This window comes from Dipodomys merriami, unplaced genomic scaffold (genome assembly GCF_024711535.1).
Source record: "Dipodomys merriami isolate MVZ:Mamm:240054 unplaced genomic scaffold, mDipMer1.0.p SCAF_256, whole genome shotgun sequence".
NCBI lineage: Eukaryota > Metazoa > Chordata > Mammalia > Rodentia > Heteromyidae > Dipodomys > Dipodomys merriami.
This window is the reverse complement of record NW_027204004.1, coordinates 535,409-561,317: the sequence shown is the minus strand read 5'-3', so window position 1 is coordinate 561,317 and position 25,909 is coordinate 535,409. Positions and strand designations below refer to the sequence as shown.

At 36.7% G+C, this 25,909-nt stretch overlaps 1 pseudogene; it reads right to left on the bottom strand.

Moving 5' to 3' along the window:
- Nucleotides 1–3,820: 3,820 nt before the first annotated feature.
- On the bottom strand, nt 3,821–3,920 carry LOC138836742 (U6 spliceosomal RNA; annotated as a pseudogene).
- Between the last annotated feature and the right edge of the window lie 21,989 nt (nt 3,921–25,909).

Sequence of the window (25,909 nt, the reverse complement as noted above, 5' to 3'; positions counted from 1 at the left end):
CCATGAATATTTCTTAAAAATATAACCAATTTAAGAAGTCAAATACATATTTTGTACTGACAGTCATCTTACATCAATAACTTACTACCTAATTATATGTGTATCTTTTTACCTAACATATATTAAGAAATGAAAATGATCTCTTTCATCTAACTTATGTTGTAAATGCTTTGATTATGATGATTTTATTATTTAACAAATAAAATTTATTGAAATGACAGGACAGAACACTGATAAATAAAAAACATTGCACACAGCTCTTTTCAGCCTCACCCTGTTCATATTGGCAAGCAATATTGCAACAGCAAACACACACACATAAACACACATGTGTGTGCACGTACACACACATATACAAACATGCCAAATTCAGGGTTTATTGTAGAAAAAAGTTCAAAAAAATATTAGCGATTAGGACAAATGATAATTTGCCTTATTACAAAATAATACATAATCCAGTCACCATGGTAGTAACATTTTATCTGCCCCTCCACCTGTGACCACTTAATTTATTTTAGGTAATTATTTAACTAATTCATTCCTTCATTAGTTAAATACTAATACTAGAGCTTGAACTCAGGGCCTAGCTCTGTCCTAGAATTTGTTTTTTTTTTTTTGTTTTAGTTTTCTCAAGGCTATCATTTTATTGCTTGTACCACAGCTCAATTTCTAGCTTTTGCTGGTTACTTTCAAACCAGAATCTAATGGACTTTTTTCTTGCTCTGGTTTCAAACCACAATCATCAGATTTCGTCTTTCTGATTAGCTTGGAATAAAGACATGAGCCACCAGTGTGGCTCCTACTTTTTCCAATACTTATCTATTGCACATACTTTAATAGCAATTTAATATTGAGAGTATAGAAGCAAGATGTATAGTGATTATATTGTTCTGTCAGAAATTCAAGTTAGTAATGTAAATTTCTTCTTAAGACCATACACAAAAAATACATAAGTAGATATCTGATGATGTGTGTGTATGTGTGTATATGTGTGTGTATGTATGTGTGTGTTTGTGTGTGTGTACTCTTGCAATATGTTTCACATATAAGCACAGTGCAGGGGTGTCCAGACATTCACAGTATTTGCGTGAATATCTGCCTTGAGCTACCAATTCATTGACAAAGTCTAAGTGTCCACTCTAGACTTCCCGATGAAGAGGGGTATACTCATCCTCATCCTCAGTATTCATATGACTGGCCTTTTTGGAAAGTAGTCTCCGCACTATACTAAGTTGCAAGAAAAGCATTCTACCAACCCAGTCCAAGGATTAAGATTCTTATTTGTAATTTGGTCAAAGCTATGTCTCTTTATGTAGGCTACTAAAATGTGTTTACTAATTTCAAGTAAATACATAAATTCTATTTCAATCTCTTTTAACAAATAAAAAATAAAATTGTTTACTTTGTAAATGGATCAGAAGCATGGATTTTTTGGCTAGCTAGGTCATTGCACATCTGGATCTCTCTTCCTCTCTCTCTTTCATGATTCTCATAGACAATAAGTTGCTCCATAATTATCCTAATTTATTTTGCTTTTATATTTTTGGTTGCATTATTTCACTTTCTGCTCTGCCATTTCCCAAATCAGCACCACATAAACAGAACCGCAGAAGTGGTTCTGTGGCTCAAGTGGTAGAGCACTTGCCTTGATTTGAAGAGCTCAAGGATGGTGGCCAAGCCCAGAGTTCAGGCCCCACACCTAATTTTCTTTTATAAAGAATCTAAATCTTTGATAGTTCTAGGAACCGATCTGACTGAAATCAGTTGAATCACACTTTTCCTGCACAATGTAAGAAAAAGTCCAGGCTATCAAAGCAGCTAGAGAAGGCAGGCAGATTGTATGTGTGACATAACTTTGTGGAAAATGGTATAGAGTATTACTTACTGGTGATCCACTTTCACTTTAAGCATGATGCTGCACTATTGCTTGCTGGTTCTGAACTATTGCTTTGATAATTATAGTCTCCAAGAAGAAAAAAAATGAAATTTAATTGATATCAAAGGACTACTAATACATTTTGACTTCTCATTATGCATCTTCAATCATCAAAATCACCTGAAGAAAATAGATAGGCCTACTTTTTAAGATGAAAACAAGTGTCTTTAAAAAAAACAAGAATTTAGGTAGTCATACAAAGGACTTCTATTTTACTACTGCACTATACATTTTTTTCTAATGTTGATAACCAGTAAATAATGGATCTATTAGAAAGCTCTGAAAGGTCATATATTGAATAGTAAGTTCTCTTACACTATATCTTGGTATTTCCCAAATCATTTACATAGAAGGCATTGTTTCCTATTTTCTCCTTTCTAGAATAAGCTGCATATGAAAACAGCACTGGTCCTCATTTTCAGTCTGTGCATTTGATTATGGAGGAAAATCTTTCTCTGTTCTCTATCAATTCACGACTCTCCAGTTAGAATAATTTAAAATAGTAAAAATGAAAAAAGAGAAAATAAATCATGGTGGAAAAACATATGCAGAAAATTCACCGGATTTTTCTGACCAGTTCAACCAACGTGAACTATTGGGTAAATACATGGACACTTCATTTCCACTGGTACTCAAAGTCTCTGGTTAGGAAATTCTGATGAAGACAAGGAACAAGATGAAAACGTGAGAAAGGTATCAATTGCAAGAAAATAATGGAGAAGAATCCATGCAAATTTCTTCTTTGGGATGCCAAAATTAATCGGCTTACTACAGTACCGAGACTATATTCCAAAAAGGCCACTCATGAATACTAGAGATGAGGTAAGTATACCCCTCTTCATCAGGAAACCTAGAGTGGACATTTAGACATTGTCCATGAGTTGGTAGCTCAAGGCAGATATTCATGCTGTAAATCTGAATGGCTTGGCACCCCTGCACATTGCTTATATGTGGAATAATACCAGAATGGCTTCTGTCTTCCTTCATCATGATGCAGATACCAATCCCCAAACTAAAGGCCTCTTGACACCCTTGAATTTTATTGCTGGGAATTGAAATAGCAAAGATATGCTGTACCTCCTTCTTTTGAATCATGATATCAAACCGGGTCTGAAAAACAACTTGGAAGAAACCTCATCTGATATTGCCAAATGGATAAGTATGTATCACTACTTCTTTGAAGTAGTGGAAGGCTGTACAAATTGTACTCCTATGTAGTAATGGTTTGGTTAAATTTCATAAATTTCAAAATTGCAAGTCCATCCTTTGTGGTCCTACAAAATATTTTCATAATACAAAACAACAGTAATATCTTAATTTAAAAATTTATGGATTCCATGGTATTCTTCCACGTGAATTGCCTGACTTTGGTGTCAAAATGTATTCAAGAGTTGTTTGTATGCATCTATAATGATTTCTGCAGAGTTTGCGATTTTTTAAAATTTTATCTTATCTGTTGAAATAAATAGTATAGAAATTAAAGAAATTCCTGGTGCTTGTCTGAAAAAAAAGTATCTATGTTTCTATAAAGTTCATAATCTATTTCATTGTCTTCTAGATATAATACTTTGCAGTCTATATTGTTTTATAATATATAGGTTCATTAATAAATGTGTCCTTTCAGATTACATTCTATATAGAAAAAGTTTAAGATTCCTTTCTTCCGAGGTCCTTATATTATTTTATTTCTTTGGGATAAAAAGATAATGTTATCTAATTTCAAGTTTTGTAAAGGTTATGCTATGTAAGGGCCTTTCGAAGGTGAAGATTTAATACACTGATGTCAAACTAACCTGTAATTCTATGAATTACAGGTTTTGTTACACTTGTATTTTTGTAAACATCTTTTAATAACTGTTTTTCATTTCCTGCATTTGAAGAATGAAAAATATGGAATACTTCACAAATTTTCATACCATCCTTGTGCAAGTGCCATGTTAACTTCTGTATTGTTGTAATTTGGGTAGACCTGCTGCAGAAGCATGGAGTATCCTCTTAATTTAAGTAGTTAATGATGCAATCTTTATACAGGCATATATCCTTGGTTGCCTATTTGTAACAAGGAACCTTTATTGTTCCTAAATATGCGATTGATCTTATTTCTCTAAATTTCTGTGTATAGTGGCAAAAACTTATATTGTTTAGTCGATTGCTCACATTTGCAATTTTTTGTCAATGGCTTTTTTGTCGTTTTCATTTTAAATTTGATCATATTTTGAAGCCTTTATAGCTAAGTCCAAAGGTGATGGCTTTTCAAGTACTTATTTATCAACTGATTTAGCTTTGTGGAGCTAATGGATTCAAAGTAAGCCTTGCTTAAGAGCTACTTCTAAACTTCTGCAAGTTAAAATTTCCTAAATGAGGTCTTAGTGGTACAAATGTCTTCCTTACCCTTCACCCTTCTTCCATGTACGAACAGACCAACCAGAATATCTTACCCTGACAGCATAGATTGTCTTACTGGAACAAAACTAATCTTAGATACAAGGGTTCATAGAAAGATGAACACTGCAGACCGAATTATTCAGAATAGAAGGTATTTTATCAAAATATAATTGTTTATTATACCTATCATTTCAAAACTAGCTAAAGCCAAGAATGTGAAAAAAATGCTCATATGCATGTTTACCTAATATCCTGGCCTGTCTACCATCCAACCAGGCAGGAACTTACACTACTGACTTTCTTTCACCAAATATTTCCATACCTCCTGGAGAAATCCATATGTTTCTCCTCGATATTAGGCCTTAAATTGGTAATGTTTTAATCAAAGTGTTTCCTCTTGCCTCCAGTCTGTAAATTTACAAATGGTAAAGTTTTAGGTCTAACTCTACCAAAAACTGAGGTAGAGATAATGGAATAATACTTTAAAGCAGAGTTGCCTTTGATACCCTAACCACAACAGAACAATTGCTAACAGAAAGTAATTGAAGACCCATCTCAATTTCTCACTTTCTATAATATTTCAGTGCCCCAATTCCTTGCAGGAATTAGCAGTAAGCAATTGTGAAATGTAAAGCAACTTAAAATGAAAGATGAGATCCCAAAATATGAGAGAAAGTACTGTAGTTCAAACTTTCAATTTACAGATGACCAGCCCATATGAGTAAACAAAATCACAAATGTCACAAGATTATTTTTAATACGCCTCTCCTAATGATGAATGAAAGATTTCAGTCCAGCATAATTAGGACAAAAAATAATTCCTGGAATGATAGATCCATAATTGTTCTACCAAGGCTAGGAAAACTTGACTTAGAGGTCAAATATAATTTTGAAAAACATTAAGTGAGAAGACCCTTAGTACTTCAAAACACTGGTACTTCAGTAAAACTTGGTTCTGTAGTCTAAAAATGTTGTCATTCTCAATCCAATGATAACCTACATTTAATCTCTTGAAAGTATATAACGTTTCAAATAAACTTTTAAAAATCATATTCACCAAAATAACACTTGACAAGTAGATGATAGTGACATTAAAAGTTTTTCAAGTGTAGGAATCAAGTTACAATAGAGTTGATTTATTTACCCAGCACTAATGCCAAATAAGTTCAACCATTCATTAAAGTGTAGAAATAGTATCTTGCACAATTTGCGTTGTTCAGTAGGTGCCTTCCAGAAATGTGTTAAATCGATCAGCCTCCCATAATTCAAACCAAAATATTAGCTAATAAACTAAATTTCATCACATAAGAATGTACATTTTAAAAAGTTACTAATAGTTGCCTTATCATGTGTTGCCTTATCATAATTTCCCTATCTTTCTAACATAGTAAGAAATATGACTTTAAGTCTTGATTATGGGTACTGATCCGAGATGTGACAAACATAAAATTTGTCTTCTATTTCTATCATATTCCTCTACAATAATAAATTTTAGTTTTCTTCTTTGTCCAAAACTTATAGGTAGTAGAAAATATCGTCCCATGTAAAATAAAATAATGACACACCAATGTACAAAGCCATTTATAAAAACTGGTAGTTAGTTATAAATTCTAAGTGATTTTTAAACCTTCTTGTTGACTAAAGATTAATCTTCAAAAAAGATGAGAATAAAATCATGTCTAGGTGCTTCACGTCTCCAGTCTTACAAATTGTTATTGCAGATGAATGAATTATGGAAATATAAGCTGACATCAGTTCAAGTATATGCAGGATTGAAACTCCATGGAATGTATATAAAACTTTCAAACTATTAACCGACAGTTTAACAGAATGACTATCAGGAAGTTGAAACCAGAAAGGAATAATAGTAAAGACATAAAATGAATGAAAAATGGAACAAGGGGCAAGTACAGCTAGAATACTCAATGTACAAATGTAATAAAGGAAGTGGTAAATCTAAAATAAATCTTGGAGAAAGGGTTGGTTGAGAATGATAGAAGGAGTGCCTCTGATCCAGGAGCATTGGACAATTAGGTGGACATATTTAATTGCAACACACTTGCGCAACCTTTTGAAATTCAGTTAAAAACACAACTACAAACAAAAACACAAAAATCACAACCAAACAGCAATCTCTAGAAAGTATGTATATGAGCTCACAAAATTTTAAGCAGTTAATGAAGGGCAGTCATGGGCAAACAAACAAAGATATCCAAAGATGGCAGTTTGGGGTAGGGGAGAATTTTGAACAGATTTGAATAGATTCTCAAAGGTTATAAATCACCTACATCGACTGCAAATATTTTCTTCTGTGAGTATTCCTTTTTTTGGGGGGGGGCGGTCGTGGGGCCTAAACTCTGGGCCTGGGCGCTGTCCCTCAGCTATTCAGCTCAAGGCTAGCGCTCTACAATTTGAGCCACAGCTCCACTTCTGGCTTTTTTTCTTTTTGCTTCTGTGATGCTGAGGAATCGAACCCAGGGCCTCAGGCATGCAAGGCAAGCGCTCTACCACTGAGCCACTTTCTCAGCCCCCATTCTGTGAGTATTCTTTGTCTGAAATGGTTACTCCAGTCCTGAGCCACACTTCATAGCTGGTGAAGATAGAATGGAAGAAACAAGATCAAGAACCCATTACACCACTGGAGAGATAACAGTCCTCTATGGTTTTTCTCATCTTTCTTCACTACTCTTTTCTCATACTTTTAATAAAGTCAAGTGATTTTGAATTACATCTTTCCTTCTTTATGAGAGAATTACTGTTTGGTAATTAAATGTCAATTCACAAATTTTGATGTCTTTTTTTTTACGAACTTTGAATTTAAATTCCACTACAACCTTGTATGCGCACAGTGAGAATATATTTCCTGGGTAAGGACAATTCTCAAGGGAACCTACAGGATTTACAGCAAGGTTTGTGAGGCTTGTTTGTTTAGTGTGAAAATGAGCCATATTCACCCACATTGCTCCCTCCCAGCTAAGTCTCCACGGATTTCTTTGCATGAAAGCCTATTTTCACAGACAATTTTAAATATCCTTAATAGGCTAAGTTGTTAAAAAGTTTGAACAATTAAAATTTACCTGTCATAAATTTTAAAGCTCTTTTGAAATTCATTTATCAGAATCGTGAATTCACCAATCATAATCCCACCTTTACCATCAAAAAGAGTTAACATGTTGTTTTCATGATATAGTGTCCATGAAAGTACTGTTTTCCAGTGGCAAATGAACTCCAAGATATGGAATGAGAGATATTAATTTGCGGTTGTTGTTTTTGATGTACTATGTGATTTCTATTTTCCTTGAGATTTTCCCCTATGGTTTATCCCCTGCTGTGTTTCATTTTGGTACCCTGTGTATTGTGTATACATTTTCGTTAATTAGGGAAGGGAACAGGAACAAAATATGGCGAGACAAAGGACAAAGAGCAAACCAATGCAATAGCAATTCACACAACACAATAAGTTGGAAATGTACATTACAACTTTTGTGAGAAAAATGAGAGAGGGGATAGCAAGTTTGAAAAGTTATGTATTCAGTACCTTACAATGGCTGTAACCCCAGTGCACATAACTTTCACATTAAAATTAAATTTAAAAATTTAGCTGATGAAATAAAATTTCACTGTTTTGGTATAGTAAATATTATTCTTTATATAGTAACTTTTTAAAAATCAGTATTATTTGGCATCTAAATTGAATTAATTACCTCTTCTTTATCAGAGAGTCACCAACTTGAATATCCAACTAGACAATTTTTTACAATATACTTGCCAATATTTTGAAAAAAATTAAATTTACTACTTTCTTATACTAACACAGAAAACAGATTAACTCTATGGAAACCCATAACTTTTAAAAGTGAATAAGTTGTTAAGAGGACAGAATGTATTTGTTCTTCAAAATTCTTATGACTAATAACTACTCATTTTAAAATTCTGAACATTCCATACCTGAGAGATTCAAAATATACCTGTTTGCATGTTATGTAATTCTGCAATAGATGCATTTTCCAATGGGGTGTTACAGACTGAGAAGTGAACAGAAAAAGAGCCACATTCTGATATGGGATAAAACTATGAAGCATGTTATAATTAATTCTTCAAGAGTAAGCAGTTGTTTATCAGATTAAGCTATTATTTCAGGACCATCAATCACAAGATTTATGCCATAAAGTCATCCTAGCCCACCAGTTTCCAATTTGTAGGGTGCACCTCAAAATTCCCTTAATTCACATCAAGAATTCCTTATCTCCATTGTGAAAATACACTGCATCTCTGCTAATGTGATGCCCTCCGTGTTCTGGAAAGAACACCACTATAAACTGGGTTGCATCATTTTTCCTCCACTGGTATTCTTGCAAATATTATTTATATTTATACTTTTTAACTATCATAGATAATCAGGATGTTAAGCTTGGAAGATTACAGTTCGAAGCCTGTGAAATCTCAGGGTCTATGTTGAAGGGGCAGAATGATGCAGGCTCCGGCCTCAGGATTATCTGAGGACTGTGTTTAAGTATTAGGAAAGCTCTTGGTATGCCTGGCTAGAGAGGAAAAATGTTCTCTCTCCCTATCTCAAAACATGTCACAGACTCCTGGGAGCTGAGGAAGTAGCTCTTCTGCTTGCTTAAGCATAGTTGAACAGCTGGTCAAGCATTTTCCTGCGATTGGAGAAGTGGTTTGAGCTTGCTCTAAAATAGTTTAGATAAATAGTATACCAAGACATGGCTGAGAAGGTGGCCCAGTGGTAGAGCGCTTGCCTTGCATGCATGAGGACCTGAGTTCCATTCCTCAGCACCACATTAGCAAAAAGAGAAAAGCCAGAAGTGATGATGTCTCTCAAGTGGTAGAGCTCTAGCCTTGAGTTGAAGAGCTGAGAGACAGCACCCAGGCCCAGAGTTAAGGCCCCATGACCCCCCCAAAAATAATAATATACCAAGGCATTGTCTCATAGGTCAAGTAAAAATGTATCTGTTGAAATTTTTGTGTCAATGTCTTCTGACCAAATCTTGGCAAAGATCATGCTTGCTTGTCTTTAAATACCCACTAACAATAAAGCACAGCATGCAGTGGCAATTTCTGTTTGCACTCTGCATCCCCTGTGTCCTGGTGATTTCGTTACACTTACCCAGGGACCCCAAGGCACTAGACATTACAATTGGCACCCAAACAGGGACCCTTCATTGTTGAATTCAGGAAGGGATATTCAGGTAAGTACTTTTAATTACAGGGTGATGGGACAAGTTAAATCTACTCCATACTTACCTATGCTTAAACATTTACTTGCTGCTTATGGTCTAAATATTTCTTCTTCTGACATAGAAATGTGTATTAATGTAGTTAGGGAATGGAATCCTTGGTTCACCGATGAAGGAACATTCGATGTTGATGATTGGAAATGAGTAAAGAATAACGTAGAAAGAACTGTTCGAGAAGGGGAAAAGATTCCTATTAGATTTTGGTACATTTGGGCTATTTTACATACCCTTTTTAAAGCTTTGAATGAGGAAAGATTAATAGCAGACTTAAAGAAAGAGGCCACCCCTTTTATTGTAGATTTACAATTGGACTATGAGGTTAAGGATGCAATAGATAAGAATGCATTGCAATTAACAGAAAAAAAACAACAAGAGGTAAAAAAGGCTGAACAGGAGCAAACGGAAAGTGTAAACAAAATGTCTGAGCAAATGGAATTGATATTATCAAAATTACAACATATGGGGTTGGAAATTAGCAGAGTGAAAGCAGAACTTGAGAAAGTGAAAGTAAAGCAGCCTTTGGCTCATTCACTGGCCAAAGCAATTTTTACATCATTCCCTCACAAAACAGAGGGCTCAGACAGTGACTTTGATGATGAAATGCCTATTTTTTCTTATCCTGTAATTCAACCACCCCCTATGAATGGTATATCTCAACCAGCCAGATATTAAGTTGCTGCTGTTGATGATATTGGTAAACTTAAGAAGCAGTGATGTTATATGGTCCGTGTAAGGTCCACTCCAGGATGGCCAGCAGACTCCACACTCCTCACAGCAAAGTCTCCACCCAGTACCTGCGTTACCTAGGCAACTGGGACACCTGGAAGAGGTCACATCTGCATCCGCTGAGGTCACATCTGAATTTGATGTGGCCGCACCTTTCTCTGCCCATACCCTAGATAAGGCCTAACCCAGGCCCAGAGGTTCTCTCTTGCTGCTCTTTTCTAGCTCTCTGTGCTCTCTTGCTGCTCTTTTCTAGCTCTCTGCTCTCCCCCAGCTCTTTTATAGCTCTCTGCTCTCTCGCTGCTCTTTTCTAACTCTCTCTCTTCTCTCTCTTTCCTCTCTTTCTTTCCTCTCTCTTTCCCAGTTCTCTATTTCCTAGCCCTTCCCCAGCCACGTGGAGTGCCAACCTTGCCTGGTCCCAGCAGGTTTACTGAATAAACCTACCCCTTACCTGAATACCACATGTGTGGTGCTGTTCTTACTCAGCTACCTTTTTTTAAAAACCTAACATAAATGGTGCCATGACTTGGATAAAGGGCTTAAAGTCAGGATAGCTGGGATTTCTCTTTTTTTCCCTATTTTCTCTTGTTCTGTTTGTTTTTTCCCTTTTTGCTCTGAGGAATACCCACAATTCTGATGGCCTTTTGTGAACCCAACTGTCTGCTGCGGACAGAGCTCATTGATACCATTGCTGGCCTTCATAATCCACGCCCACACCACTTCTCTACTCTGGTGAGTGAAGCTACTCTATGGTTCTCTGTTGCTCTCTCTAGAGGGCTCTGGGGAATGTTGGGATGCCACTTCCGCCTCGTCAGCTCTCCTTCACTCACCAGACTGACTCTCCAACTCATTTAATGGGGTGCTGCGAATCATGCTTGAGCCGTGAAACCCCTTTGAAATGTCTCCTGCGCTCCCTGGAAAGCCAGAGTGCTCATTTTTATGCCATTCTCAGATGTAGACAGTTTTTGCTACTGCAATGGTAAATGGTCAGAAGTCTGTTTTCTTTCGGGCTCTCTTTGTTCTCTCTCTGCCATTCATGTCCAACTTTCCCTATCTCTCCCTGTCTTTTTTCTACATTTGGGCTTGTGCCCTGAAGAGTGTGACGCAGGCTGGGTCCCAAGGACCCCCTCTAGGTTCTCTTTCAAAGGCTAGCCAATTGTAGTCTTGGTCTATTTGTTCAGAGTGTCTTTGCATTTTGTTTTCAGAAATTTGCCATCTTGAGTTCACCATCTTGGCCACATGGTGACTTAAGGGTTTGGCCCTATCTGGCCCTTAACCTTCCACCAAACTTACTACTCCATCCATTTATTCTAAGGTGCCTTGCTAACAAGTTGCTCTCTTCACAGGCCCTGGTAACTGAGGCCCAAGTATGTGATGTGCTTTGTTAGCAAAGATGTTTAAAAATTGTGGTTAAAATTTTACGTTTTGAGTTTTGCCTTTTTTGTTTTGTGTTGTGTATTCTACTGACTACATGCTTCTAAAATACTGGGCATATCTGTGCTGAAATTCTCATCACATCTAATGAGTTTTGTCATTTCAGAATATTTGTCTGTCAATTCTTGATAAGAACCAGGTCAGTTCTACTTATTCTACTTGATCTCCTTGTTGCTTTAATTGAAAATAATAAAGGGCTTTTGTGGCATAGATCGCAGTTCAAAGTCAGCCCCGGCTGAAAAATCCCTAAGACTCCATCTCCCAACTAACCTGCAAAGAGCCCGGCTGGAAGCATGGCTCAAGACTCTTATATCTAAGCAGCCAAACAATGGAAGTGATATTGTAACTCAAAGTGGTAGAGCACTAGCCTTGAGCAGAAGTGCTCAGGGACCGTGTCCAGGCCTTGTGTTCAAGCCTCCTTGAATACCAACTGGGGCAAGCCATCCCATCAATGAGCACCTAGTCTGGGGAACAAGGGAACATGGAGAGGAGTAAGAGGAGATGTCACATCAGCTACTTTGTGCCTGCCCTTTCAAAATTTACCAGAGCCAGGAGGTTAGTGGAAGTAAGAAGCCTGCCCATCCAATGTCTATAACTGTCTACCTATTAACTAAACAGGAATTTATATTCTTGCCTTTGTCACCTGACTTCTCTACCTAGCCGCCAGATGTCAGAAATATCTAGGGACATTTCTACATTTTCAGCCCCAAGTCCTTCCTCTTGCCATTTATTTGCTCTGCAGTGTTTTTTTCCAGCCCCTCAATGCTCATCAGACTTCTCCAGACTTCATCTAAGGACTCATGCCACCAAGGTACCACTGCTGCTCACTGCCTTCTCTGGGAGGGGACCAAATTCCAGCCTTTTTACCCCTATTGTCGATGCCCCCTTGTCAGCAGGAAGTAGCCAGAGAGAATCCACGCCCTATTTTATGATTATTAATAGGCTGGAATATAAGGTCCACTCCAGGATGGTGAGCAGACTCCACCCTCCTCACAGCAAAGTCTCCAACCAGTACCTGCGTTACCTAGGCAACTGGGACACCTGGAAGAGGTCACATCTGCATCCGCTGAGGTCACATCTGAATTTGATGTGGCCACACCTTTCTCCGCCCATACCCTAGATAATGCCTAGCCCAGACCCAGAGGTGCTCTCTCCCTGTTGTTTTCTAGCTCTCTCTGTTCTCTTGCTGCTCTTTTCTAGCTCTCTGCTCTCTCGCTGCTCTTTTCTAGCTCTCTCTCTTCTCTCTCTTTCCTCTCTCTTTCCCAGCTCTCTCTTTCCTAGACTTTTCCCAGCCACGTGGAGTTCCAACCTTGCCTGGTCCCAGCAGGTCTACTGAATAAAATTACCCCTTGCCTGAATACCACGTATGTGGTGCTGTTCCTACTTGGCTTCCTCTTTTTAAAAACCTAACACTCCTCAGTCTCATTATGTTAAGGAATTGCTTAATGGGCTTGCCTGTCATTACAATAATTTTGCTCCTGAGGATTGGAAGATGCTTTGTAGAGCCTTGCTTAAGAAACCGAAATACCTACAATGGCAAATGTGGTTTACTGAGTTATGTACAAAAAGGGCTAAACAAAATGCACAGAGCAGTAATCCACACCTGCAGATCATAACCTTTCCCATGTTAAGTGGAACAGAACAATATGCGGATGCTCATATGTAAGTGAACTCTCCTGAACAGATCCATGAGGAGTTAAGAGACATAGGTATTGAGGCATGGGAAAGAATTCGACCAGTGAGAGAGCATTATGGCTCTTGGACTAAAGAAATTCAAAAACCTAATCAACCCTATGTTGAATTTTTATCACTATTGACATTGACCTTGGAATGTACTGTTGTGGTAGAGGCTGCAGGGCAACAACTGCTGCACATGTTGGCTTATGAGAATGCTAATGAGGACTGTAGACGGGCCCTATTGCGTACTAAAGAATCTGCGGATGTGAATACATATTTAAGGGACTGCAAAGACATTACATCTGAATCCAGGTGTATGCAGGTATTTGCTGAATCTATGGCCACTAACCTGGCATGCTTGCAAACAAAACCCTCTAATCTAAAGTGTTTTGGATATTGTCAAAAAGGCTACTGACCTTAACAAGAGAGGACCGGGAATTTGCCCTAAATGTAAAAAAGGGAAGCACTGGGCAAGGGATTATTGATCAAAAATAGACAATAAAGGAATTCCTATAAAAGATGCTTACCCTATGCAGGGAAAGTCTCCATCGGGACAGCCCCAGGGCCCAGGATTAATAATCGAGGGCAACCAAACATCTTTTCCCTTGTTCCTGCCACAGCCCACAGCACCGCAGTGGACATACCAGCCTTAAAAGATTTTTATATTGAAAGGTGGTGATAAGCCACAAAAAAAATCCTACTGGAATTTATGGGCCTTTACCTGAAGGAACATTTGGCCTATTGGCCGGTAGATCCAGTCTTAATGCAAAAGGAGTTTTAGTATATTTAGGAATTATTGATGCTAACTATATTGGGGAAATAAAATTTTTAATGTCAGCTGCTGCACATATTTCCTTTAAAAAGGGAGAATGAATTGCTCAAATCTTATTGTTATCATATATATCTACTGGAAAGTCATTTACACTCCACATTGGGGGATTTGGAAGTACTAACCAACAAAATGTGTTTTGGACTACTCATATTACTAAAATGCAGCCTAAGATTAAGATTAATATTCAGGAAAAGATATTGACAGGACTAATAGATACTGGCTCAGATATTACAATTATTAAAACTCACGAATGGCCTAATCATTTATTATATAAAATAATCCCCTGTAATATTAAAGGAGTTAGCAATACTCCTGTAAATTTTAAAGGACAAACAGTGTCGTATGTTACTATTACTTCAGAAGACGGACAGACAGCTGTCCTTAAAACTTATATTATGGAAGTTCCAGTTAACATAATTGGTAGAGATGTACTGGAACAATGGGGAGCTCATATTCAATTTTAACGTTTTTAGATGGAGCCCATAAAGATATTATGGAAATTTGAGGAACTTCTTTGGATTGAACAATGTCCTAGATCTAAGGAAAAATTAGAAACAGCTCATCAGTTAGTTGAAGAACAGTTAACCAAAGGACATATTGAGCCGTCTATGTCTGAGCCGTCTATGTCACCATGGAATTCTCCAATATTTGTTATTAAAAAGAAGTCAGGGAAATGAAGATTGCGGACTGATTTACGAGGAGGTAAGGCATCCATGTACCCTATGGGGGCTTTACAACCTGGTATACCATCGCCTGCGATGCTTCCTAAATATTGGCCAATAATAGTAATAGATTTACAAGATTGCTTTTTTTTTTTTTTTTTTACCATTTCTGTACATGTAAAAGATTGTAAAAGATTTGCCTTTTCTTTACCACAAATAAATCATCAAGCCCCTCATCAGCGCTTCCAATGGAAGGTGTTGCCCCAAGGAATGATGAATTCTCCAACTATGTGTCAGATATATGTTGATGAGGCCTTAAAACCTGTTAGACAAAAATGGCCTCACATTTATATTTTTCATTATATGGATGATATTTTGTTTGGAGGACCAAATAACAGAATTAGAAATGGTGTTACAATGTTTACACTCTATATTTAAAGATTTTGGATTAATAATAGCACCTGAAAAAATACAAAAAGATACGGTAGTAAAATATTTAGGATATGTTGTTTGTAGACAAACAGTGACAACTCAAAAAATATCTTTACAACGTGATCAATTACATACGTTAAATGATTTTCAAAAGTTACTAGGAGATATTATTTGCATGCAACTGGCCTTAGGAATTCCTAGTATCTATTACATAATTTGTTTCATTGTTACAAAGGGAGCCTGATTGACATAGCAAAAGAACTCTAACTAAGGAAGCTGAAAGAGAAATACAATTTGTAGAACAGAGAATAAAAAACTGTTTTTACATCGAGTAATGCTAATTCAACTCATAAATTTATATATTTAGATACATGGAAATACCCAACAGGAATTATAAGACAAAATGAGCTACCATTAGAATGGATTTATACACGGCATAGATTTACAAAAAATATTATGACTTATGAACAACAGTTGGCAATTATTATTCAACAGGCCAGGCAACGGGTATTTATCCTATCGGTGCATGATTTATTTGAAATTATCTTTCCTTTGCCAAAAGACCAAGTAAAATATTTATTAAACCTGTCTGAAGTGCTACAAATAGCATTAGTAAATTTTACTGGGCAATTTTCCTATAATTTTTCCCAAAGGTAGATTGTGGGATTGCTTGGGTAAACAACAACTTATCATTAATAATATAATTTCCAAGGCCCCTATTTCAACTGCTCTTACTGTTTTTACAGATGGCCTCAAAACAAAAAGTGCTATTGGACAACAAATAAATATTGGGTACAAACAACTACTTAAGCATCAGTTCAACAAAATGAACTTTTTGCTATTATTAAGGTGTTACAAGATTTTGTGGGAGATGTTAATATTGTTACTGATTCTGCCTATGCTGTAGGAGTTGTGACTAATATAGTCACTGCAGTTACACATTCATCTAAGCCCCAGCTAAACCAATTATTTAAACAATTACAAGCTTTACTGCAACAACGTAATGCCAAAGTGTTTGTAACTCACATTAGAGCTCACTCTTCGGTACCTGGGTACCTTGTATATGGCAATAATCAGGTTGATAAATTAGTTTTGTTTTGTTAAACAGGATCATGCTCATTTACATACAAATGCTAGCCATTTACATATGCTTTATAAAATACCTTATTCTCAAGGTAAACAAATTATAAAAAGGTGTCCTATCTGCAGACCAATGCTTTGAGAGTTATACCTGCTGGAGTAAATCCTCAAGGATTACAACCTAACGAGCTCTGGCAAATGGATATAATCCATTTGTAAGCCTTTGGCTGTTTTTCCTTTGTACATGTTACAATAGATACGTATTCCAAATTTGTTTGGGCTTCTGCCCTTATGGGAGAAACTGTTAACCATGTAATAGAACACTTATTGGAAGATTTTGCCATTATGGGAGTGCCTGCTAAAATGAAGACTGACAATGGACCAGCCTATAAAATTATTAGATTTAAAAGATTTTGTGAACTTTATGATGTGGTACATATTACAGGAATAGAATATAACCCCCAAGGACAAGCCATTATTGAATGAGTTCATGGCACACTAAAACAACAAATGAAAAAAAATTAAAAAGGAGGAAAAGGTTGGATGAAAGTATGGATATTTTGTGGTATTCCATGCAAAATCTTAAAATAATTTTACATCAAGCCCTTTACGTTCTTAATTTTTTAAACTAACCACAAGGAGATATTTTAACTAGAGCTGAGCGCCATTTTGAACAAATATCAGAAAAACCTTATTTAAATGCTCCCGTATGGATTAAGGTTGCATTGGATGCAGAATGGCAACTAGGAACATTATTACATAAGGGGCGAGGATAGGGCTTTGTGTCTACACAGGATGGCAAACAATACTAGCTTCCTGCCTGATGGATACAGACGTGGCCCAGTGAGGACAGCCCCATATCCTGCAAGGAATCGGCCACCAGTTGAGGAAAAAGAAATCCCCACTGCCCACCTGGGGGCAGGTTAAAAAGTTGACTGGAGAAGGACAAAAGATATTACAATGCAATGGTATACGTGTCAAGGCTGAGAACTTGTTTCTGGCCATGTGTGCCCTGCTTATTGTAAACTCTGTCCATGCTAATGCTAATGTAAGTTATTGGGACTTGGTTCCTAACCCTCCTTTATTGGAACCTGTTGTCTGGGGAGACATGTATATAACCGTCTATACTGTTCCTGTTGTTTTATCTCCTCCTTGGAATAATTTCACATTTTGCAATAAAGATGATGGTACCTTTTTTAAATTTTACTTACTATACTCATTCCTTGCCTCTTTGTCTGGGGCCTTCTCCATGTTAATAATGAATAGGCAACATTGGGTTTTACCTGGGAAACGCACTTCCAATTCTAAAACACAGCTGCAGCAATTAACTACTTGGCCATTAATAGTAGCTGGGAAAGTGTCACTGATGGCGAGTTATCCTTACCCATGTGCCCTGATTTTACTTATATTGATTTAAAATACCAGCCTTTTGTGTGGCAAGAGTGTAGAGGAACATTTGGAAAAATGTTCAATAATTTTATTAATTGAGGACCTTTTGGACAGTTTATTAACACATGTTCAGAATGGAATATTACCAGATGTGATTTATCAAATGTTACTAGGATGCCGGAAGCCATTAATGGATTGCTTACTGGAGTTCGATTGATGGCCTGGGAAGATGGAGGCATTGCAGATGCTCTATGGGCTTTCATGGCTGCACCCACTGCTGTTCAGACTCATCTTTGGAAGGTCGCAGCGGCGCTGAATCCTGTGATGCTATTAAATGGATCGTTTTCAGGGACGGCGAACTCTGCATCCACTTATAATTTTACTTTGTACAAATCTTATGATGCAACTGCTTGTGGAGCTCTGCCTTATGCATTTTTAGTGGGAAATTTTACATTTTCTCCTACTATTTCTTGTTTTAATTGTCGCCTGTGTTCTTGCATTAACTCCTCTCTTAATTTTAATGACAGTATAGTACTATGATATTACAACAAAGAACTCATATTTGGCTACCTGTTAAATTAGGAAGAGAATGGTCCCAAAATAATTTGGATAGTGTTGTTATTGAATTTTTTACCAAACTACTAAAACGTACAAAGCGTATGATTGGAGCCATTGTAGCTGTGATCTTAAGCTTAATTGCTATTACCACTGTTGCTGCGGTGTCTGGAATTGCCCTACACACTTCCTTACAAATTAGCACTTTGTGGAAGAATAGCACCGGGATTCACATGAATTGTGGGTCTCACAGGTAGAAAATTATGCTCTATTACAAGCACAGATTAATATTCTTAAACAGACAGTGGGATGGTTAGGAAACATGATATTGGTTGTGAAAAAACAGTTATTGTTAAAATGTGATTGGAATTTTACTACCTTTTGCATAACTAATGTAAAATATAATAAATCTATATATGAATAGAATGTAATACAGCAATATTTATCTGGAAATTCTACTGCTGCTCAATTGATTGCTCAGTTACAATTTGATGTACATGATATTTTTGGTAAACAATTTACAAATGATGATGCTTCTAATATTGCTGATGCATTTATTAAACAATTGGAAGGGTTGGATCCAAAAGAAATACTACAAAGCATTTCACATACTGCTAGTGGTGTGGAAATTATGGTTGTTATTATTTTGTTTGCACTTGTACTGTTATATTTGATTTTTATGAAACCAATGCAAGCGTCTATGATCACTCTGTGGAAAGTTTTACTTTTAAAACAAAAGAAAAAAGAAGGAAATTTTGAAGTCGCAGGGTCTATGTTGAAAGGGCAAAATGATGCAGACTCCGGCCTCAGGATTATCTGAGGACTGTGTTTGAGTATTAGGAAAGCTCTTGGCATGCCGGACTAGAAGGGAAAATGTCCTCTCTCCCTATCTCAAAACACATGTCACAGACTCCTGGGAGCTGAGGAAGTAGCTCTTCTGATTGCTTAATCATAGATGAACAGCTGGTCAAGCATTTTCCTGATTGGTTTGAACAAGCTCTAAAATAGTTTAGATAATAATATATTAAGACATTGTCTCATAGTTCAAGTAAAAATGTAGCTGTTGAAATTTTTGTGTCAATGTCTTCTGACCAAATCTTGGCAAAGATCATGCTTGCTTGTCATTAAATAGCACTAACAATAAAGCACAGCATGCAGTGCCAATTGCTGTTTGCACTCTGCATCCCCTGTGTCCTGGTGATTCTGTTACCCTTACCCAGGGACCCCAACGCACTAGACGTTGACAAAAGCCCACCCAGGCAGGAAGGTTCTCTAGATTCTTATCTCCAATAAACTTCTCAGCAAAAACCAGACACAAGTGAGCTGAGGTTGAAGTGGTAGGACATGGGCCTTTAGCATAAAGAGGCTCAGAGGCAGTGTCCAGTCCCCGAGTTCAAGCCCTAGGACAAACTAATAAAACAAAAACAACAATAAAAACAAATCCCAAACCTAGCAGTTTTCTCACTGTATACAGAGGCACGTAATTAAGGAAATTGCTACCTGTGTTACATACAGGTAGAAGAAAGATGTCACACAATTATTCACTTCATACCATGTTATACCAAAGCCTCAAAAAATCGCCCTTTTTCTAAATTTATAAATTAATATCATCCATTTTTTGCCAACTCTGTCTACATTATTCACATTATCATTTTATACATGAAGTGTTGGTATTATCTATTAACTGAGTTCTAACTCTCATGAAAGAATATTCTAGGCAAATAGATTGCAAGAAACATTTGTAAATTTATCAATTAAAGCCTCTACTTAAAAATAATTTTGTAGTATCCTATAGAATATGAAATTACAAACAAAACCAAAATGTTTATTTTAAATCTAAACTCTAATTTAGTAAGATCTACATAGTCCTACAGTAGATTAACTTTGCTATTTCTCCAGGCTTAAGCTTTTGTAATCCTTCATCCTTTCCTTGGAATCTATGAGAATGATGATTACTTACTTTTTCAAATTTTGGATGGGAATCATGAGCCATTTTGCATCTAAGAATGTTCTGTAATGAAGAGAACATTTAAAACACAACTGAGGATTATATATGAGTTGCATTTCAATAGGAAACAACTTCTCAAAACATAATGACAAAATTAGCCCAAACTTCCAACTGCGTATTCCTTTCTTGTTTGGTTTGTTTTGTTAAGACAAAATTATACTACCTGGTCCAGGGAAGTTATCACTGTGTAATTCCACTATTTAATCTCCTGTCTTAGCCTGAGTGCTAGAATTCTAGCCTTGTATCACATTGCCCCTCCACAGTTTCTTGGTTTATTTAATCTAGATAGAGACTAGCAATTCTGAACTTCTCCAGTAATATTATCCACTATACTGCTCAGAGTGTTCATATACTCTTTTCAAAGATGTTATAACATTTGACACAGAATATGAACATTTTCAGATGCACCTGCAGGAGTCTCTGATTCATTCCTCCATGGACCTGATCCCATTAATAATGATTACTTGACTCTCTTACTATCTTTGGTCCCTATCTATGTAATATTCTTAAACTTTTTTGAAGAAGGTTCACTTGAGGACTTTCTAACATTAAAAAATTATCACTTGATTCCAATCTTACTCAGGACATATTTTCTATTGTTTTCTAACTTTTCCACATATTCTGAGAGTTGCTTCATATGTGTGTTTGTGTGTGCATATATAAGTGTCTCTGTATATATGTGTATGATTGTATGTATGTATGCAAAAGCATCAAGGTCTTATTCAGCAATCTTGCTCATGGCTGGTATTCCAATACTTGAGCCATGCTTCCAATCCAGCTTTTGGCTGGTTAATTATAGTTTCTCAAAGACTGTTCTGCCCAGGCTGGATGCAAAGTTAACTTCCCAGACTCCTTTACATTCTTAGGTTTTATTTCTCCAGTAGTATCAACTTTTAAATTACAAATATTTTTGTGAGTGTAAAGGCTAAGCTGTAGCCTAGATTTTTAACGTAATAATTCACATAAAGATAGATGAACATGCACATTATATATGCTGTATGTACAGTGTTAGAAATGTGATCCTAAGCTGGGTGGTAGTGAGATCTTCGGATAGGGCTCAAAGCTAGGCTGGGCAAGAAAGTCCCGGAGACTCTTTTTCCAATTAACTACAAGAAAACTGAAAGTGGCACTGTGGCTCAAGTATAGAGCATTAGCCTTGAGCTGAATAGCAGAAGGACAGCTCCCAGACCCAGTGTTCATGTGCCAAGGCCATCACTAACAAAAAATACATAAGTAAAGGAAAGAAAATAAATGTGATCTTATCCACCAGTTCATGGCTAGTATAATCCCTGCCCTCTCAGGATGGTCTTTTTTTTCCAATTAAGTCCATGCTCTTATATCTGATTTGCATTGAAAACAGAATTATGCTTCCATTCTACTGTCTACAAAGTTGCCATATTAGCAAGCGTGATTTAGAAAGGGAGTGGCCTCATACTTCCTGTTCCACCTAGGAGTAATGCTTTCTCTATATCACTCTCATAAATCTACATACTGGACTTGGCTTTGTTTTTTCAACGTGGTCTTATTTGTAGAATCTTCTATGAACCCTTATACTTAAACACAAAACTTCTCTTTCTCCTATTATTGCTATTGTTTCCTTACTGTTAACTCATGAACATTTGGGAAATAATGCGCAGCACATACACTCACAAAAAAAATGATCTGAGAACCTTCTTCCCATTTAAAATTCGCCTTAATTCTTAGAGAACTTACAAAGTTTGAACTCAATATACTTATGGAAAATGTATTTAAAAGCAATATAAATTTCATATTTTCTCTTTACTAAGTTTTCTCTGAAACACGTGTAACCTCAGAGCAGGGTGTCCTTGTGTTATTTCGGTGAAGCAAGAAAACATTCATTATATCTCAGGCAGCACTGTAGATTGTTCCTGGAAGTAACTGCTACTGGATGTGGAAACTGATCCCAGGAGAGGAATGGAACATAGAGGATTGACAAGGTTCAAGTTAAATTGTGCTTTCCTTTTTACTGTACAAGAAAATCCCAAGGCTTGAAGGAAACTCTGTCCCTGACTTTTTCGTGTGTGTTTTTACTCATATATAACTTTTCTGTAAACTCCTAGTTGAGAGTATTACAAAAAGAAATAATGTGCCATTTGAAGGCCAGCATAGAACAAAAGGAAATAACGTTGTTTAAAACATGTTCTACTGCAGGGACTGGGAAGTTGCCTCAGTGGTAGAGCGCTTGCCTTGCATGGATGAGGCCCAGGTTCGATTCGTCAGCACTACATAAGCAAAAAATAAGCCAGAAGTGGTGCTGTGGCTCAAGTTGTAGAGTGCTAGCCTTGAGTTGAAGAGCTGAGGGACAGCGCTCAGGCCCAGAGTCCAGGCCCAAGACTGGACCCCCCCCCCCAAAACCGTTCTACTGCTAAGAAACAAAGACATGGAGGTTTTAAAGTGTCTTATCGATGGTATTGTCACCCCTGAGATGATTCTCTTGTTTCAGGATTCAGTTATCAATTCCTTTAGTTTGGTCCTGAATTTTTCAGAGCAATAAGGATTCCCAAAAAGCATCCAGTGATTATGATCAGCAAAAGGAGCCTCTTCTCAGACCAGTACTCCTTTAAGGAGGGTCCCAATGAAATATCTGGGTTTTTTTGTTTGCTTGTTTTTTTAGTTTGTTTTGGTTATGGGGCTTGAACTTCTAGGCTGGATCCTGTCCCTGAACAGTGTTGTTTCCTACTAACCTGCCGCCAAAGCTCTACTGCTTGAACTAAAACTCCACTTGCTGTGTAATTACAGATAAGAGTTTGACAAACTCTCCTGCCATGTTTGGATTCGAACTAAGATAGTAAGAAAGCCAAGTGACATCAACTGTATAGACGTCTCTCTTCAAAGAAGAAATATTAGATGTTTATTGTAAAGCTAATATTTGACATTTTTTTCTCTTTTTTATTGTGAGAATACCATACAGAGGAGTTACAATTACACGGGGAAGATATCGTGTATATTTCTTATCAAGCATTGTTGCCTCTTCTTTTTTTCCCCTTTCCATCCCTTCCCATACTCTCCCTCTTCCCCCATCCCATCATCCCCCACCAAATTTGCAAAGTTCGTTTTTTGACATAACGACTTGTACATCTCATTGTTGCAATGGGTCCACCTGTATCCCTAAACGATTTGTTTTTAGAGAATATGTCCAGCACAGATTCCATAAAATAACTCACCAAAATAGGTGCATGGAATCATTTTGGAATTAATTTTTTTTTGCTTGGGAAGATTATTGATCTTGTTGTTCCTTTTGGGGAAACTTAAAATCATATTTCACCTTTTTTGTTGGTTCTGAGGGTTGAATTCTGATCCTGGGCACTGTCCCTCCGCTCTTCAGTTCAAGTTGAGCTCACTACCACTTTAGCTACAGCACCACTTCCTGGTTTCTGGTGGTTAATTGAAGATTAGGATCTCATGGACAGTCCTGACAAGGCTTGCGTTGAACCACAATCCTCTGGTCTCAACCTCCTGAGTAGCTAGGATTACAGGTGTAAACCACCAGCACCCATTTCATATTTGCATTTAGGTGCACTTACTGACACTGTGTAGACAAAGAATGGAAATTTTAACCAAATGATGACAATGCAGCTTTTCAGAAAACTTGAGGTAGCAGTAAATATGTCCTCCTTTTCCATTTTGTTACATTAATGAATCATGAGCTATGGGACCCTTACATTAGCATCCTGTGATATCTGTATAGGTGTATTTAGTATCAGGAAATGTTCATAGAGAAATATAGAAAGAATGAGAATATTAGAAAACAAAGGAGATAAGATATGAAAGAACAGCATAGAAGGAGATACATTTACCACGCAGATATTAAGAACTAGCCTAAGAGATTTAGAATGCTAAAGGAAATGAGGAAAAGCCTAGTTGACAAATAGTTCTTCAATAACCAAAAATGATTCTCTAGAACAGTTTCTGGTATACCTTATTTACTATCATTTTTTCCTTCCATCCGGAGTTACTCCTTATTTTCTGTCATAACTATTAATTAGCCTCCGCCTTTTTGATGCCAAAACTGACCAAAAAGATTTCAAAATCACACAGACTACTTTTCACTTTGTGATTAGCAGTGATGACACAAAATCCTGGAATCCTTGAATTTCCAGAATTAATCTTCACCTGACAATTAAGCACATTCCTGGCCTTAATTGCTGTGACTTAATGAACAAAACTTTTTTCAACACAGTATCCTAACATAAGTAAAGTACATGAGTTACGGGTTATTGTCAGGTGTCAGTATGGAAGGAGCAATTATATATTTCAAGTATGGGTTCTTTATTTTCCATTTACTAATTTTTTTTGCCAGTCTAGGGGCTTAAACTCAGTGGTAGGGAATTATTCCTGAGCCTTTTTTTCCCCTCAAGGCTAGCACTCTACCACTTGTGGCCCAGCATTCCTTCTCGTGTTTTTCTTTTTTCTGTGTTACTGAGGAATTGAACCCAGGGTTTCATGAATGCTAAGCAATGACCATACCATGAAGCCACATTCCCAGACCCCTAAATGACTTTCTTAAGAAGGCATTACATTTTCATTCCATAACTATGTATCCTAAGTTTGGCCAGGTGCTAGAAAATGATGTAGAAAGCAACCCAATCCTCTCCCCCACACCAAAATTGTAAAGTTCAATTTTCAACATAACGACTTGTATATTTCACTGTTGCAATTGTTGCACCTGTATTCCTATTTAAACAATTTGTTTTTTCTCTAACCCTATTCAAATTATACCAACATCAAATACAGTGAAAACTGGACTTGTTTTTTGTTACATTGAAAAACGAACATTACAAATTTGGCCAGGGAATGGGGGAGGGAAGGAGTGGGGATCAGTGTGGGGGGGGAGTTAAAAGGGATCGGAAGAGGAAACAAAGGAGGTGGCAACAATAATTGAAAATAAATGTACTCATTACCTTGCCGATGTAATCGTAACCCCTTTGTACAGTATTTTCACAATAAAAATCTTCAAAAAATGTTTATCACTTATTATAATTCAAATACCAAGCAAGAGTAATTTTATATAATCATTACAGGTATCATTTTATCACTATCATAAAACAGAATAAAAGACCAGTCCCAATTATTACCTATCTAGCATTATCTTAATTCCTAATCATTACCTAAATATCTTAAACAATCTAAATAGTCATGTCTTTAACATAAACATAAATATTGTATACTTTTTACTTAAAATTTCCAGGGTCATACATTCATGTTTCTAAGAAATGTGCACAGCAGTTAAAAATGCTTTTGTGAAATTAATGTGAGACATGTTGTTGTTGTTGTTGTTTGCAAGTCCTAGGCATTGTCCCTATGCTTTTTTGTGCTCAAGGCCAGAACTGCACAACTTGAATCACAGGGCTAATTTCTGTTTTTGAATGGTTAATTGGAGAATAGGAATCTCACATGTAGTTTTCTGTTTGGGCTGGATGTGAAAAAATTGTTAGATCTCAGCCCCCAGAGTTGCTAGATTTATAGGCGTGACTTACCTTCACTTGGTTTGATGATATTTTAATTATGTTTTAAGATGTT